This window comes from Ambystoma mexicanum, chromosome 10 (genome assembly GCF_040938575.1).
Source record: "Ambystoma mexicanum isolate Mex_15411 chromosome 10, UKY_AmexF1_1, whole genome shotgun sequence".
NCBI classification, from domain to species: domain Eukaryota; kingdom Metazoa; phylum Chordata; class Amphibia; order Caudata; family Ambystomatidae; genus Ambystoma; species Ambystoma mexicanum.
Genome location: NC_090932.1, coordinates 820021997 through 820035420, shown reverse-complemented (window position 1 = coordinate 820035420; position 13424 = coordinate 820021997).

Genomic DNA, 13424 nt, shown 5'->3' with positions numbered 1-13424 from the left:
AATGTGTGGCCTTTCACATGCACAGGAGCAGACAGTACAGCACGATTACCTGTACGATGAAGATACGATCTGCAGTTGCAAGACGGCCTTCACCCACAGACTTTTTTCAAAATGGTTGGTGAATGTGCATCGTGTTACCTAAGAGGCCTATTGACTTCTTTTATCTTCATGTGGCATGTTGCATGCACTGTCTGAGACCTAGATTTGAAGCAAATAACCCTTTATTTACCTTAGGAAAACAGCCGCTCATTGTGTAAATAGTTTTCTTCATACCTAAAAAAGACTAGCCAGTGTGTATCATATATACACCCTGGACTTAAGGCCTTCATCCCTTTTGAATGTGCTGTGTGGTTGAGCTGTGTTTTGATCTCTTTCAACAATGAGGCTTAATCTTTAGAATGTGTGCCATTCAAGCAACCCATGATGTGTGTCCATGGACCATCGGTTCTGAGGGCAGTAGTAACAACATGTACCCTATTTTCCTCCTGGGACTAACCTTGCATAACTGTTTGTGCTGAGACAAGACTAGTAGGTGTCAGTTATTAACAAATTCAGGGAGCACAGAGGATAAGCTGTGTCGGTGTCCTAACGGGATTCCAGGGATAAGATCCTGCGGTTGGTAATTGTCTGTATAGACTGTATGCATGTAGCATTGATGTGTCTACATATGGATATGACTCACCTGCCTGGTGTTGCCCAAAAAGCTCTGATCCAGACAAGTCACAGTCCCTGAGACAGGGATGCCTGGAGACTTTTGAACATCTGAATTCTTACAGTTTCCCCAGGATAAGCACACATTGACTAACCATGTTGACTGTCTCTGATTGCATGGATACCACAATTCTTTAATGCATTCAACCCTCTGTGTGGTCTTTATGACCCTTGCCCTCACCCAATTTCTCATAAACTCATTAACTTCCAGCTTTATGGGAGCAAAGACTGAGGGCTAGCTAGCCCCTACATGCGATGCTTGAGTAGCCTCTTGTTGGCATTGCCCTGCCCGGTCTACCAGTCTTCATTATACCAAAATAAGACCACAGACTAATTTCCCTTGTCTTAGCGGGCCAAGCCAGGGTGAAAGCTGGGGAATTAAGCACTTCATACTGCTGCTGGGAAGGAGAACCCAAGGGCAGCGATAAAGGCAGCTGACAGAACCAGGGACCTGCTGCAGTTTAGGAGGAAACCCAGGCTACACCAAATCCCACGACTGTTTCACATGCACTCCTCGGAGTGGGCGCCAACCTGTTCTCTAGTGTTGTGACCCAATTACCTCTCGTCTCCAGAACTATGGCTCCACCAGGCTCTGTTGCTTGAAACATTCTGTACCTCAACTTCAACAATCATATCTCAAAAGCACCCCCATGCCATGTCATATGTTATCGAGTACACCAGGTCCATGTTTAATGTAGAATTAACCTCTTACATGCCCAGAATGTGGCTGCTCACATCCCATGCTAGATTGTTGTGCTGCCAATACGTGCTATCCATGGCTACAACCTACTGGCACTAACTTTAAAACAGCTGCAGCGCTGCAAGTGAAAGAGCTGCAGCCTTAAAATGATTCATGTTACACAGGGCTTATTATATAATATACAGCCAAGTGACAATTGAACCACATTATTCATTCTGTAACCGTGTATTCGGCATGCAAGCAGGATTGTACTAGCGAAAGCGATTAAATAAACCCTATTTTCTACCACCTGACCCAGACACATGCACCATTGCTCCCTTGTGGTTTACTCTCTCGACACGATTTCTGGGATTGGTCCCTGGATTCAGTGGTGTTGCCCCAGGTGGGACGCTCCACAAACTGCTTTTTTCCCCCAGACCCCACATCCCCTACTTTACCAACACATTCCCCGATTCCCAAGCGTTACCTGGTAGTTAGCAGATATGTCGGAAGGACAACATGATGGACGTTTCAGTGCATGATTGAACTCTTGCAGGAGGGCCTTCACGGTATTCATAGAGGGTTTCTCTACTGATCAAAGACCAAGAACGCATCCGCTTGCATTGATACGAAGAGGTGTATTGCATTTACCGTAGCAACATATGTATAATAAATTCACGTGACAAGGATGTGACCAACCTGATGTTATAAGGGATTATTATTGTGTGGATGGGCTCGTGCACAATGATCCCTGCCTGTACGCACCTGGGGAAGGTGTACATTCAATAATGGGATTTGGCCATGCTAAACACAGACACATCAAAATGAATTCTGCTTCGGTGCTTCAGGCCGTGTAATGCATACCCCAGTGGCTGTGAGGAGGTGTGTGATTCATTTCTAAGTGTTGCTTGCATATTTTATCGTGTGGGGGTCACCCAGGCTGGTGAGTCAGGAAGGAGATAAATTGGGAAAACGTGGAGCCTTTTTTTTTTTTTAATGAAACTTCAAACAATGTATCAGTCAGGAGAGTTATAGCAGTGAGTGAGTACGGCGCGTGCCATGCGATGCCGCTGACAGTGCAGGGGCGGAAGTGATCTATGGGACAGCTGCGCCTATTTTCTAATCAGCATACGGTTATTTCCAAGCTGCGGGAGTTTGATTCGGAGCAGATTTATGAGTATGATATGGATTTATTCCGAGAAAAGAGATTACAAATACATTGTGCTTGCAAAGTAGCCCCGGATCAGTAGAGCATTATTGTGAAATATTCAATGTGTCAATCATTTTGCAGACCTTATCTGACCAGAAGAATTCCTTAAATGTATGATGCAAAGATACAAGTGAATAAAACTGCAGCCAAGTGCAATATGGCATCATGGCCTGTTTCCAATACTATCGAAGAAACGCCCAACTTAAAACAGAAAAGTCAATATACGCATGCACCAGTGGAGAATGTACCTTTAGAAAGTTCAAATCATTTACAGGCCGATTCATGGAATTAATTTCAGCACAAGCGTGCAAAAGCGTGGGAAAGCGTGCGAATCGCAGTGCCAGTGCGAAAATCGCAGCGAAACCCACGCACAGCGATTCATGGAAGTCTGTGCGCGTGGAAATCCATGGATGTGCGCCAAAATCCTGTTCAGCGCACGCTGGCGCACACGCCTTCTAACAGCGTGCGCTAAGCGCACAGCGAAAGCGCACATAGCGCGGCACACACAACAAAAGTAGGCAAAACACGGGGCGTGACACGCGGAATGGGGAACGACGCGTAAAAATGTGGGCGTCACGGGGGAAGTACAGGAGGCAAGTGCGCGGAACGCCCAAACGCTCGCCTACAACACGTATTCATGGAATCAAACGGGGCTAACGCATGTGCCAAAAAAGACGTGCTAATCCGGAAACACGTACGCCAGCAGGAAGAAGGCGTACGTGGACCCGTGCAGCATAAAAGTGCACGCAAACAACAAACAAGCACAGACGCCAGGATGAATATACCGTTCCTAACAGCAGTGGTCGTGGGATACCGCAGGAGGAGGAGGAGGATAGTCAGGCCCAGAATTTTCACACCCAGAACCAGCCTTTTTGGGATGCCTGAGGACAAGGTGTATGGGAGGTACAGGTTTCCACCTCACATAATACTCAACCTGGTCAGTGAGTGGGAGGATGACCTCACATCACCCACCCTGTGCTCCCAAGCACTCAGCCCACTGGAGAAGGTCCTCAATGCACTGCACTTCTTGGCCACTGGATCATTTCAGTGGACAAGTGCCATAGTGTGGGGTGTCACAGGCCACGCAGTCACGCTGCCTGCACCAGGTGTTGGGCATTATGACTGCACGCCCATCAGTCCGCAGGCACATATACCTGCCCAGAACACCTGCCGAAAGGCAGGCTGTCATCCAGCATTTTTAAGGGGCGGCACACTTCCCCAAAGTGCTGGTGCCATTGACTGCACCCATGTGGCTCTATGTCCTCTCAGGGCATCTGAGCACATCTATAGAAACCGCAAGCACTGGCATTTCATCAACGTCCAGGTAGTATGTGATGCCAAGGGAATCATCACCTCAGTACATGCCAACTATCCAGGGTCCACCCACGACAGTTTAATTTACAGAATGTCAACCCTAAACCGGGACCTAGAAGCTGGGTGGCATGGTGATACATGGCTGCTTGGTGAGTATAAATGTCATAGCACATGCATGCATGTCAGATACTGAGTAGTGCAACAACCCCACTAATGATACCCATCACCACCTCCACAGGGGACAGTGCCTACCCTCTGAGCATTCACATGATGAGGCCAATTCGGAACCCCACCATGCCACCCGAGGTAAGATACAACACAGCCCATATTGCAACCCGGGGCATAGTGGAGCGCACATTCGGAGTGCTCAAGTCACGCTTTCGCTCCCTTGACCGTTCTGGCGGGCAGCTGTTATACACTCCCCCAGTAGTGTGCAGGATCATAGTGGCAGCATATGTCCTGCACAACGTTGCAACACGCCGGGACCTGCCGGTGGACATGGTGGTACCCCCACATCCCAACCACATGCACGCCCGCTGCGCATGTTGAGGGGAAGGGCACGGGGTGAGGCAGCCGTACGCAGCTGGTGGCTAATTACTTCACCTAAAATCACACCCCTGTGGAGTGCACACAGCCCTGGCACATACCAGCTGACAATCAAGGTTGATTACATAAGGGACAGTTAACTGTCACAACCATACCAGCCTGAGATTGGTCACCTGGAAGTGTTACATTGTGTGCATCCCTACCTACACAAACACCACCAATGCTGTGTCATCAAAAGACACTTCTATGCTGCTAAATTCATGACCCCCTTGCGAAAATACAACATGACAGCAGCGCCATGTCACCCATCCCCTCCCCAGCTCCGCCACCCAACACACCATGGCATGTCATGCTATGTGAAAGCAAACAAAGCAATCCCCAAAACCTGACACAAGTGTCACAAAGTACACTGTCCTAAAGGAAACTGGCCACACACAATATGGTCCCAGTAATGTAGAACTAACAACACACATGACCAAATACTTACCAACAATACAATGCAGCAACACAACCTCAAACATAGGAAAAACATGACAGTACTAAGTTAAAGTAGTCGTAGTCTTACAACCTGAATATGTCACCACATCTACCCCTTCCAACTGTAGTGTTGCAGCCTTCCAGATTTGTCAGTGTACTGCATAGAACATGAACTCCATCTCCAAAGTAGATAGCCTTGTGAAGACATGAGGAATGAACCTGCAAATTTGGAGGGAGACATGGAAGCACAAACACATATCAATACACCATGCAGTGTACAATACAACAACAATATCCACTAGGAATGTATACACAGTATTGACTACAGACTGCCCACAAAGCTCATGGGAGTCCAACGTCACTGTGTAATTCACTGTCACTTGGGCACACCCTTTGCAAGCCCATGGAAACAGGAAGCAGGAGGGGTGTGTGTCTCACAAACCCAAGCATCTAACCCAAACTCAGGACAAGCCTGCATGTGCCCAGCTGGAATACAGTGGATGCCCACGGGAGCCATCCAAGGCAACACACTGTAAAATGTTTAAAAAATCAAAAATCAAAAATCAAAAATGGCCATGTGGGGGTTGTGGGGGGCACCCAGGAGGTCCGAGGACAGGGTGCGCACCAACAGCCACCTGTGTGGATGTTGGGAAAAAAAACATCTCCATGGGCTCATGGCCTGCACGGCTACGCTATTGTGGGAGAATTGCTGCTGTCGCTCTCATCACCCTCTGCTGCCGCACCAGGAGGTGTTGGTGCTATCGGAGGCAGCCCATGCAAAGCCCTGGTATGGTCCTCCATGGCAGCAAGCATGCGGGTGATGAATGTCTGATTCTGGAGGATTAAAGTGGGGAGATCCCCATGCACCACCGCACGGGTTGCATGCATTTCTGCACGCATGGCCTCCCGTGATGTCCGGATCTCCTCACGTGTTGCCTGCATCTCAGCTGAGAGTGAAAGTGTGAGCCACTCCAGCTACTGTTCTGTCCTGAAATTAGTGGAAGCCTCAAGGTCAAGAAGCGTCTCCCTGAAGTTATGGAGTTCTTCCCTCAGGGCTTCCCTGTGGGCCTGGGACTCTATTGAGATGGATTGGCGCAGAGTCTCCAGTGCCGCCCGTCAGTCCCTGTTGGACGCCAACATGTCTTCCCTGTGTGATTGGCAAATGAAGTCTGTTGCCTGCTGTAGTAGCTCCATCTTCCTTTCAGGGGGACAATGGAAGTGGCCACCCTCTCCATTGCTTGAGCCATGATCTCAACTGATGCTGCCTGTTGGGTTGCCATACTGTACATGGATTGTTCCCATACGGTATTGCCTGGTGGCGTACGGCAACCGCGTCGGCGGTCACCACACCTGTTTGGGGCAAGGTGATCTGCGCCTTGCTGTGCCGGCACTGCCTGAGGCTGCAGGACTGCATTACCCCTCTGATTTGCTGGCCCAGGAACAGGATCAGATGTTGTGGAGTGTGACCCTGCATCCGTAACCGCCAAAGGCGGACTTACCAACACTGACATCCCCATAGAGGGTTCTACCCCTGGTGCAGTTGGGTTGGACAGAACAGAATCCCTGCCAGAAACACTTACCTGCGACGGCACATAGGTCTCATCATCTGAATCAGCACCTGAATAGAGGTCTGGGGAGGTGCACCCTGAGACACCCCTGGCCAGAATGGTCTGCAGCAAGATTGGGTTCTCACCCACCACCACACCACGTCCCCCACTGGTGCCCGGTCGTGCCTGAGAATCCTCCTGGGTCTGCACCATCTCCTCAACCTCAACAGCATCACGTACGTCATCCCCTGCAAAAACATGGAAGACAAAAAATGGAAACAAGCATTAGCACCATAGCACACACATAGGCCTGACAAGCAACAGAACCAGTACATGATTTACACATGTCCCACATGATTATGACCATCCCATGCATGCACTGTCACTGAGTTTGAAGGGGAGGCAAAAGGCAGACACTGCTGACACCAAGATAGAAGAGCAACACATTTGCTGCATGCTGTGTAGCACTGCCATCACACATTGGCCTGTGAGTGGCATGTCCAATACACATACATGACACATGCCATCACACAGATGGCATGTACCATAGCCATGGTACATTCCACTAGTGCATCCATATGTCAGTGAATGAGTACTGTCAGCCATCCATGTGAGATGGACATGATGAGATGAAAAATGCTACATAGTGTGACAAAATACGCATGTGCCACACACTGCAACACATCCAGTGTACAAAAATACAGTGATTGCAGGCCGATGTACACATCAATGGTTGTGCACCTCAACATGACAGGAAACAACTATCATGTTCCACATTCAAACAGGCCCCAAAAATGTATGTGATCAGGCCAATACTCAATCAGCCTGAATGGTCAAATCATTCACCTAACAAGGTAACACATGTGGGCCAATGTGGGGTGCATCAATGACAGAAGCATGTCACATATGTGACAATAGGGCTGAGAAATGCGTAGCAAAAGTGGGAGAATTGAAACAATCAGCCTGAGTGAACAGTGAAAAATACAATCAATGTTGTTGCAAGATGCCACTTCAAGGACAACTGCTGTAATGTTGTGCTAAATTACTACTGTGGGCAGAAGGGATACTGTCACACTCAAATCCAAGGCCGCTGAATGTTTTGGATGAAGCACATGGGTGACCCATAACACTCAGGCACACACACCCTCACCTGGCACTCAATCAGAACCCGTCAACCAAACAACATACACATGGATTACACACACATCCATGGGCACTCACCGGACAATGCATCGTAATCAGGTAGTTCTCCCACACCTTGGATCTGTTCCTCTGTGACGAAGGCCCCAGCAACAGACTCACGTTCAGTGAGTTTGTTGTCCTATGGTGGAGACCCACCGCCAGTCACCAGAGTAGTGGCATGATTTGAGGCCAGCTTGTTCTTTGCTCTGCGTTTCAGGTCATTCCACCGCTTGTAGCAATCATCAGCTGTGCACCTCACAAATCCAAGGGCACTTATGCGGTCCGTGATGGTCTGCCAGTGTGCCCTACGTTGACCAGGTGTGGTCTTGCACCCTGGAGTCACCAACATTTTGCGGCTATGTACTGACACATAGGTCACAAGTGCATCAAGTTCCGGGTCATTAAAGCTAGGCTTCCTTGATGTGCCAGAGTGTGTAGGCGTGTCTGGGTTCTCAGCCTGTTGTGCCAGAGCACCCTTCTTTGAAGGTGGAGCGGAGCCAGAGTGGCTTACGCTGCTCTGGTCAGTAGGGGCAGAAGCACCGGTGGACTGGGTAGTAGGAGTGTGGGAATGCACAATGACCATAGGTCTTGGTGCAGGCATTGGTTGCAAGGTGTTGTTGGCAGGGGGAACGTCAGTTTGATGGACCTGGACCGACACTGTCCTGGCTGGGAGAGTCAGAGCTGGGGCCGATGGAGCTGCAGCTACCCCTGCAGCCTCCCCACCCTGCCTACTTGGGGCAGCAGATGACATAGCTGCCCCAGATCCACGTGGCTTGATGACAACAACTTGCACCGCCACACGTGGCCTAGACTTGCTGACCTGGAAGTCAGCCTAGGAGTCATCCTGTGCCAGGTCAGGTGCCACAATGGGCTGGTCCAACAAAGGCTGAGCTGGGATGGTCTCAGCCACGTTTCCCTCAACCATGGGGTGGGGGGGCATGGGTCTCCCTGATAGGTCCTCCACACATGGGGGTATAGGGGCACACTGCAAATCCCGGCCACGGCCCCTAGCGCGTCCACCACATGCACCTTTTGAAGGTCGGCCACCTTTGCCTCCCTTACCGCTTGGTCGCCTCCCAACCATGGCACTGATGTTGTTGTGCGTATGGGTGGAGCAGTAAACTATTGTCCTGGGCAATTGGGGGTCAAAGGGGTAGGGTACTAGATGGAATTCATATCCTAGTGCTCTAACAAGGCTGTCTGTGACCCCTGGGGGAAGATGACGGGTCACGCAACGCACAGGCAGCCCAAAAACTAAAACTAACGTGCACGCAACCCCTCGTAGACCACGTGCGTGGAAAAATGAACCCGCACTATGCTGTGGCACCCAGAAACACAAATATAAGCGTACGCGTAATACACGCAGCCTGCAATGACCTCTGAAGTGGTACGCGACATACGGGGCAAGCACAGTTGCTAAATACGTGCGCGACTCACCGTCTGCCTGGAAAAAGAATGTGAAAAAGAAGCGCGTGTGCGCGTTGGAAACACCCCCGGCCAAAAGAAGAATTGTACGCTGTCTGAGGAGACAGGACAAAAGGAGAAGTGAACGCTGTTTGAGGAAACAGGCCCAAGAAATGAAGAAAAATGAAAGCTGTCAGAGGTAACAGGGAGTACGAACTAGAAACGCTGTGAAGTAATCTCGTGTGAACCAACAAGAAGTACAGATTTCACCCACTCGCTCTCCACGAAAAGCACATACAAGGAAATGCCATACTGCACATAGCTTTTAAACCGGCCCACACGTACACGTCACATACGCGTGTACGCGGGCCCTTTCCTCCAATTACACGCGATGACACTCGGACGTGCAGTTTTTCCACATGGGCTCTGTCATCACGTGCTATGAGGGAAACACCCACGTGCGTCACGTCACAGACGCGCTTACGCGCTAAGGGCCTTTGGACCAATGAAACTGCGTATGTGTGCTGACGCGCTTACACGCTAAGGGCCTTTCCTCTAATTACATGCAGACGTGCAAGATTTTCACGTGCCAAATCACTCCGTATCAAGCTGGCCACGCAACAACACACGGAAGACCATGCTCCTGCCCAGAAGGCTGAATTACTGCCCCCCAGAGCCTCAAGCACGCTCCCACCTGCCATCTGTTGCTGCCTGACTGCTTGCTGCCCACGTGCCCTGCTATTTGCTGCCTGCACATCAGCCAGGGGTGCAGTTGCTGTGACCACCCCTGCTGGAACCAAAGACTCCTGACTGGTATACCATCGCTCCACAGCCCAGCCCCAGGACCCAGTTGCCCAACCACTCCTGCCTCTGGGGTTGCAATGTCGGGCACAACATCATCTGGCACCACTGGCAACCCCCAGCCAGAGAGGCAAAGGGCCACCAGCTTCACTGCCACTGAAGTTGGTGTCCTGGTGGAGCAAGTCCTGGGGCAGTATGATGCCCTCTTTGGATGTTTGTGCGCCGACAAGGAAGGACGGACCAGGATCTGGATGGACATTGTGACTGCCATCCCCTCCGCGTTGATGGCAGTCACAATTTCCATCCAGATCCTGGTCCGTCCTTCCTTGTCGGTGCGCAAACTTCCAACTTACAACATGTCAAGAAGTGCTGGGAGGACTTCAGGTCCAGGACCCTCAACAAGGCCCGGCACCTCTTGAAGACAGCGGATTCTAAGGGGCCACCTGTCGGAACACCAAATGAGGGTCCTGGAACGCATATGCCCAGAGCTCCACGTCCAGGTCCTTGAGAGGCAGACCCGTCTGGAGTCAAGCGGTAAGTGTACATGCATACTGATTGTACGCTGTGCCTTTCGTGGTGTGCCTGTAGTGGGCAGGTTGCACATGTGGTTTTGTATGGCCATGTTTGGATGTGTATGTACAAGGGGGTGATGCTGACACATGCAAGTCCTCTCATGTGTGAGACAAATGGATGATGTATGTGTGGGTAAGCACGCAGGCCAAATGCAGATGTGGGAGCACACATGTTTGAAATTCTGTGTATGTACGTTGGCATGGTTGTGGTGTCACACATGGATGGTGGTTCCTGCTGCATGTATCTGCGTGCATGTGCATGTGTGTGTATTTGACAAGTGTGCAACTGTGATGCAACTTGGATGCATGTGACACTGACATGTAGAAGGCTGGAATGCCAGGTGTGACATGGATGGCAATCTCATCACTGTGACAGTTGGTGGACATGTACACATGCATGTAAGTGTGTTTCATGTGACGTCAGGCTCACCTTTGGATGCTCATGCTGTTGTATGTTTATGGATGGTGCTGGCTTGTGCGATATGGCTGTGGAATTGCTCATGTGTGTGAGTTGAAATGACATGTGTGTTGGGGATTGTGATGCCATGTCTAAAGTTTGACTCTGCCACTCATGTGCAACTGTCATGTGTGTATCAGTCCATTGTACATTGCCCTGATGCCTGTGTTCTTTCTCTCCCTGTCTGCAGCGTCAACTGATGAAGAGGGCGGAGAGGGTGCTGTGGAGCACAGAGGCATGGATCGCAACGCCAGCCAGAGATGCAAGGCCCGGCTCCCCTCCCAAGTTGTCATCTCATCAGGGAGTGAGGAGTCTGGTGCCGCATCCCAGGCTGCAGCTGCTGAGGCTAGGTCCAAGAGGCGGAGGTCGGAGTTGGACTCCTCGGCAGCAGAAGGGGCAGCTGAGACCCCACAGGGTCCGACGGAGGAAGATGGCACGGAGTCATCCAGGTTGGTGGGGGGTTTGGTTGAGGAGGAGGCCGTGGAAGGGACAGACACGGGGTATGGAGGTAGGGATTCCACTGGTGCTAGTGGTGCAGTGCAGGGGCTGGGACAGGAGGCAGCACAGGCCGCCGCGGAGGTGCCTGTGTGTAATCCTGTCCCCGATCCTGTGACTGCATCATCATGCACCAGCAGGGATGCCTACGTCCAGACCCGTTTTCAGGGAGGGATCCGCTTACAACAACTGGCCTTCCTCTCCCTGCGGACGTGACTATCCGGGACCAGTTTGAGCCTGTCCTGAGTGGGATGGTGTTGCCTCAACGGGGCATGCAAGGTGACCTGCAGTGTTTTCGTGAGGACACGTCATCTCGAATGTCTCGTTGGCCGTGTTGACCTACTGGGACAGGTCACCAGGGCCGGATTCGTCCGTTTGCTGGACCTTGTTCCGACCCCCTCCTCACCTGAACCCCCTATGAGCCAGTCGTCCTCCATGCCATCTTCCCACCCATGTATCACCTGGGTACGCCTCTGACCCTGCGGCCAGGATGGTGGAGGAAAGATCCCTGCCACAGTCGGGAGTCGGACGTCCAGCAGGGGTGGCCACCTTGACAACTGCACCCCGGCCGGAGGAGGCCGTGCAGGCAGCAAGAGCCAGGGCATAGGCACAGCAGCAGCAGCAATAAGGTAGGAGCCATGATGGCTCGGGGCCTTCAACATGGGAAGGGCAGGCATCGGCCAGAGGGCAGGAGGACCCAGGACTGGAAGTGTCTTCCGTGTGGCAGCGGTTAGGCCTTGCTATAGATGCGGAGCGGCAGCAGGCGGAAGAGGCATGGCTCGCGATGGACAAGGTGGAGAACTCCATGCGTAGGGCTCTGAGGCGGGCGGAGTGCCTCGAGGCAATTCGCAGGGACCTGGAGGTCCAGATGTCGTTGTCCCTGCAAACTCTCAGGGCCATAGAAGAGGCCCGCATCCGGGACATCGAGCAGGAGTTCGATGATGCCCTGGCCCGGGAAATTGGGAAGTCAGCAATCGGACTAGCCCGCTGCCATTGTAAATAGTTTTTAGAGTTAGGTTTCCTTTTTGTATACCTTTTATTTGTGGTGAATGGACAATGCCACACAAATTTGTATATAGTTGTATTTTTAGGTAGTTTGTTAGATAGGTTCCATTTGTTTGGTTGGGCTCATGGGCCCTTTTCATACTGCAACAATGGATTTATTTGAAATATTTTTTGGGAGTTTGCAAATGGATTATTTTATTTTTTTTCCACATTGGATTGTAAATAGTTGGACTATGGATTCATTTGAATTTTTTTTTTTCATCATGGACATGAAGCAATGGATTTTCTTTTCCTTTCCTTTGGATTTGCATTGGTGGAGTGAGAGTTTGGACTGTTTTTCTTGCCATTTTTTTCGGATTGGTTATGATTTTCATTCACTCATCTTTTGCACATGCTTTTCATTTCATTTTTGCTATTTTGGTATGCTTACTTTTCATTGATTTATTTATGTACATAATACATTTTCAAAGTTTAGTTCCATGTGTGGGATTCCCTCATTGGGTTGATGCATGTGAAAATGTGTATTTACACAATCAATGCCAACAAGTGCATGTGTGTGACGGACATGTGGTGATGTACATAGTTGACTTTTGGTTTGTGTCTTGAGATAGGCATGTCAGTGAGGGGTGGATTGGGAAATCATTGCGTCTCATGAATGGGGTGGCGTGAAGTGTTTTTTTTGGTGTAGAAGTGGGCCGTGATTGTACCTCATTATTTTGTGTAGGGTGGGACATGGGTGGGGGCCTGCTGGCAGGTGCCCCTGACTGCTGGGGGGTGGGGGTGCAGGGGGACATGGGTGGGGGCCTGCTGGTAGGTGCCCCTGACTGCTGGGGTGGTGGGGTGCAGGGGGACATGGGTGGGGGCCTGCTGGCAGGTGCCCCGCACTGCTGGGGGGCAGGGGTGTAGGGGGACATGGGTGGGACATGGGTGGGGGCCTGCTGGAAGGTGCCCCTGACTGCTGGGGGGTGGGGGTGCAGGGGGACATGGGTGGGGGCCTGCTGGCAGGTGCCCCTGACTGCTGGGG